We start from the raw sequence: 5,612 nt of genomic DNA on the forward strand, positions 1-5,612 counted from the left end.
ACTGGGAGGATTTGCCCTCCAGGCCAGTTGGCTGTGAGAATCAACTGTGTCTACGGTGGGAGAAGTTCTGTGCTGAAGACACCCTTATGGGGCAAGACTTGCTTCAGTGGGGCTTTGGTGCCCACTGAGTCTGCCCCCTGAGCGTGTCCCTTATGGATCTGTGTTGTAATTGGAAAGTCCCACTCTGACCCCTGGTAACTTAACTGCAGCTGCAGTTTGTTAAGTTATTTTCAGATTACAAAGGGCCGGGCCTTTCACATGCAAAAGCCTCCTTGCTCGGCTTGAGTGGGGCGGGGTCCCAGGGGATCAACAGGGCAGGCCAAGCTCACCAGCAGTATGGCTGCTCTCAGTCATGCCTTCAAAGGTCCTGGCTATCGCTGTGAGTGCCTCTGAGAGAAAGCTGCCCTCGAGGTCCGACCGATGCCGGACAGTCCTGTTTCTCCTGTATGAGCCTGGGTCCCCAAAGACTCACCCGGAACTGGAGCTCAGAGCCTGAGACTCCCTCCAGATTGAAAAGGACAACCGCCAGCCCTCTCCGCATGCACCACCGCACCTTTGTATTCACTTCAGCACCGCACCTCCTCTGAGTCTCGGTATGCTTTTCTCTTTCCTTCTAGTTGTAGAAATTCCACTCAGCCAGCCTTCCTGTGGTTCTGGATGATGTCCGTTATGTCTTTTAGTTGTATTTTTGAAGTGGTTGTGCGAGGCAGCAATCTCCGGTGTTTACCTATGCCGCCATCGTGGTTTCTCCTCATCAATGTTTCTGACTCTCTATCCCTCTCCTTTCCTCTAGGTAAAAAATCAATAAAATATGTCTTTTTAAAAATCTAGAACTTGCAAGCTCTCTCCACCATCTTCTTCAAAAGCTACAACAGGGAAAATGAAAGAGATAGAAGCCTAGATCAACAGATACATAAGGTCTGAGTGTTTTCTAGACTTCAGTGACAAACAACTCACAAAATGAAAACGACTAAAAAATCTAAAGAGGCTGTGAATGGGATGCAGGTACATGCAGTCCTGGGAGTCACGGATGACAGCTATTGTCCTAACCCTAACCGTGTAACCCTAACCCTAATCCTAACCATGTAACCCTAACCCTAACCCTATCTCTAGCCCTTATACTAAACCCTAGCCCTAACCCTATCCTTATCCCTATCCCTATCCCTAAAGTTACTTGTAAACCCTTGGTTGGACTCGGGCTGCCCGTCACTGGGTCCAATAATGAAGGCAGAGTTGAATTATATAGGCCAGTAGTCAGCAAATTCATTAGACAACAGAGCCAAATATCAACAGTACAACGATTGAAATTTCTTTTGAGAGCCAAATTTTTTGAACTTAAACTATATAGGTAGGTACATTGTTACTAACTTCATTAGGGCACTCCTAAGCTGACCTTTGCTAAAATCATCCTCCGTCTGATGGAGGTACGTTCGCTGAGGTCGACCCCTTCCAACTCTCCCATCCACACTCATCCTGTATACTTGTTTCGTCCATCTCCTTTCATTCATATTCTCTATATGTCCAAACCATCTCAACATACCTTTCTCAATCCTCGACACTACATCTTCTTTCACTCCACAACGTTCCCTAAAATTAACTTAATAAACTTTACTTAAAGTTTTAAGTCTTAGTTAAACTATAGGTACGTTGAATAAAACTTGATATCATACTTAATAACGATATATTTATTGATAAAATTAGATTCCTTACAATTTACCTTACAATATCCATAAAATTAAATCATGACAATGATTGACAAGTACTAATGTGAACAATGGTTCATATTTGTTTTTCTCCGATATTTCTATATCAGCACAAAGACGTTCAAACTTTGAGCTCCACAGTTCTTTGTTTTTTAAATCCAGCAATTGCACTTCAAAGTTGCCAATGTCAATATTAAAGGGAGAAAAATTTAATTCTGTTACAGTAGCATTGAGAGGTTTTTTTTAACAAAGGCTAACGTTGCTTTGCTGTGCTCACAGAAAGTTGGTCCCACAGGAATTCCTCACCTAAATTGGCACCTGCAACTTGTACCCCAAAAAGAATCCACAGACACACTCTGGTCCTCACAGGCTGGCTGTACCTGCTCCCCCGCCCCAGCTCACCTCAAGTTTGGTCTTACCATCAGGCCCCACCACTTGCATGGACACACTTCACCTTCTATCCACCTCATTGCTCTCCTGATGTGTGGACTGAGGACTGTGCGTCCTGGCCCAGCTTCTCATCTCAGGACCCGGTTGTTGTTGGCAACGATTGGCAGGAAGCAGAATCTCAACAAACTGATGGAGAACGGAGGTTTTCACCAAGTTCTATAAGTTACCAATGAAGGAGTAGATATAAGTGGGTTACATGAAATCCACTGGTGATAGATTGGGGAGGCGGGAGAAAGCAAAGAGGAGGTGGGATTGGGTAAAAGTAAAATGATAGACACAGGCTTCTTTTACTTGGGTGGTGCAGGAGAGTTCACAGTCCACAATTAACATGATAATAATAATAATGAGGGAATCTGTGGTCTCGCCCGGTTGCATTAGTTGTGGACAAGTTACCAAGGTATGTTATCAGATGCAAAAAAGACAATAGGCTCAGTTAAGACTAAAATTGATCTTTATCAGGGAATATACCAGCCTAGGACATGTCTACCCAGGATAGACTGCTTTTTAATATAAAAAGTTTAATTTCAGAACACCCTTTGTGGTTACTTTATCTCTCTGAAATCGCAGACCTTCCCTCGGTTAGTCAGGTTAGCATGCAACCCCTTTTCATCACACAATGTGTCATGTGATGACAAGTCGTTTGGCCCAAAGAAAACAGCCCAGAAAAGCCCGGCTAGTTCTCACATCAGCACCGTGTCGTCCAATAGCTTGTGGTTGAGGTTGGTTTGGTGGCTTCCAGGGGAAGTGCCCATAGCTCAGGCTCCAGAGATGTGCTCAGGCCTCCGTGCTCAGGCACCTGCGCACATGTAGTGTGAACATGTGTGTGCATTGTTCTTTGTGGCTCAGAATGAAGGACAGGTTCTGACTCCACCACCCTCACCAACATGGGTGCTGACAGCTCCCATTAGTACAGCAGTGCCTTCCTGTCTCCACACTGATGCCCTCATCTGCGCATCCCAACCCCCAGGAGATGGGCACTGGGACAGTTTTATATAGAGGAACAAACAGCAGCTCACCCTCCAGGGCACAGACTGGGCAGTGGCCAGGACTTGGACGCAGCCTCTAGGGTCGGAGCCTCTGCTCTTTCCTCCACACGCTGCAGAGACATCCTGCAGGCGCTCTGCTCAGAAATAAGAGGGCACCTGTGCCAGCAGAAAAGGGGAGCATGAGCTAGAATTGAGCTTCGTAGAGAACAATGTACACAGACGGAGGCATGTAAAGGACATGGGATTGGACATGCAGAGAAAGAACATTAGAGAATGGGGGGCACTGGGTAAAAGTGTAACATATGTAAGAGTACAGTCTTAGAAGGAGAGGATAAAGAGAAGTGGTACTTAAAGAAATCATGGCTGAGTATTTCCAAAATACATCAAGCCACAGACTCAAGGAGCTCTAAGCACTCCTGAACGCTCACTGCCAAACTGATGAACAATGAAGTAAAAGCCTCGGTGGTTCTCTTTGTGTCACTAGCACAGCTTGGTTGAGGATGTAATTTGAGTAGAGCGGGGTCCCCGGGAATCACCAGTAAAAGAGAAAATTTTAAAAGTAACCAGCAGGGAAGACACAGTTATGTTAAATGGAGTGAGAAGCACAAGGCTACAAGGTCCTTCAGAAGGGAACACGAAATAAAGATGTTTTTGGATCACTAAGCAGTTGTCAAGGTTTCTCACAAGCTTTCCCACACTCAAAATAAACATTAAATGTTCATCAGGCAGAGGGAAAACGATCCCAGATGAAGGGAGTAAATTAAATAAGAGTGCCAAAGTAAAATAAAACTAAATACATATTGACTGTTTTAAATAATATCTTGTGGGATTTAAAACATATATATGGGCCTGCCCAGTTTGGTTCAGTAGATAGAGCATCGGCCTGGGGACTGAAGGTCCCGGGTTCCATTCCGGTCAAGGGCACATGCTTGGGTCACAGCCTTGATCCCCACTAGGGGATGTACAGGAGGCAGCTGATCCATGATTCTCATCAATGATGTTTCTATCTCTCCCTCTCCCTTCCTATCTGAAATCAATAAAAAAAAAATTTTTAAAAAGAAGTATGTGTCTATCAAAAAAATAAAATAAAACATATATACAATAGACATAATTAACAAAACAAAAATGTTGTCAATGAGAATTACAAATCTGAAATCCAAAGTCTTATCTGGGGGCGGGGGTGGCAGGGTGGGAGGGGAGGAGGGGGAGGGAGAAACACCTCCCCAAATACTGCTGTGCCTATTGCCGCCTAGTGGCAGCATACTATAATTGCAGGGAAACCTAGGAGAAAATATTTACAAGGTGTAGTAACCAAATATCTAAAGTTATCAGTAAGCATGGCAACCTGGCATCCAGTTGTTCAATAAATATTTGAATTTCACAAAATAAAAAGAGAAGCTGATAGAATTGCTGAATTCAGATAAATATTTCCTCTAGACAAGAGACACTTCCCCTAAAATATCCCTTCAAGATTAAAAAAAAAGAAAGAAACTGTGCGAACATTAAACGTTGACGTCATTATGATTTTCTCCAAGGACATATTTCCATTTTGTGTGTATAGACTGACTTTTTGCTGTGAAAGATGAGTTCGTTGGCCCAGCCACATGGGCATGAACACACAGTTCTGAAAATATTGAAGCCCCTCTGTACAGTTAGTAAATGTCGGCCACTGGACTCACCCCAGGGCTCTCCCTCCTTCCTGGCTGCCCATCCCAACGCCAGGACCACCCCCAACCCCCATCTACCCAGGACCCAGAGCTACAGGGACTCTGGTCCCATCTCCCAGTCGCCCTCAACACCCACCACTTCGCCCCAAGCGGCATAGTTTCCACCTGCTTTATGTAACGGCTTCAGGTACGGCTTTGTGCGCAGAAAACATTCAGTGGGAAACTGTTTGAAAAGCCCTGCTCAACGTCAACCTTCAGCTCAACGTCAACCCGCCCTTGCAGGTTTGCAGAGTCAGGGATTTCAGGATTTCCGAGAATGGAGGCCTTTCTCCCTCACACACTCTCTATCTCCTTATGAAGTCAAGTGCAAATCTGCCTCCTGGTGGATAAAATGTAGATGGAATTTCTACAGAATTGAAGACTGAGTCGTCTTCTTCAGAATAGGGACTGACTGGTTTATCTGTATGTCTGCAGACTTAATATTACCATCACCACCATTCTCATTCTCCTCCCGTTTTGATTGGCTGTCATGAATAATTAGGTACTAGTGGCCTGGCCGGTGTGACTCACTGGTTGGAGCATCAGTCTGATCACTGAAGGGTCTCGGGTTCGATTATCGGTCAAGGGCATATACTTGGGTTGCAGGTTCCATCCCCGGCCCCAGTCAGGGTGCATGTGGGAAATAACCAATTGACGTGTCTCTCTCTCTCCCCCCTCCCTCCCTTCCACTGTCTCTAAATATCAATGGAAAACATCCTTGTTTAAGGATTAACAAACTACTGCTACTACTGCTGCTACTACCACTA

Source organism: Myotis davidii, unplaced genomic scaffold (genome assembly GCF_000327345.1).
Source record: "Myotis davidii unplaced genomic scaffold, ASM32734v1 scaffold552, whole genome shotgun sequence".
NCBI lineage: Eukaryota > Metazoa > Chordata > Mammalia > Chiroptera > Vespertilionidae > Myotis > Myotis davidii.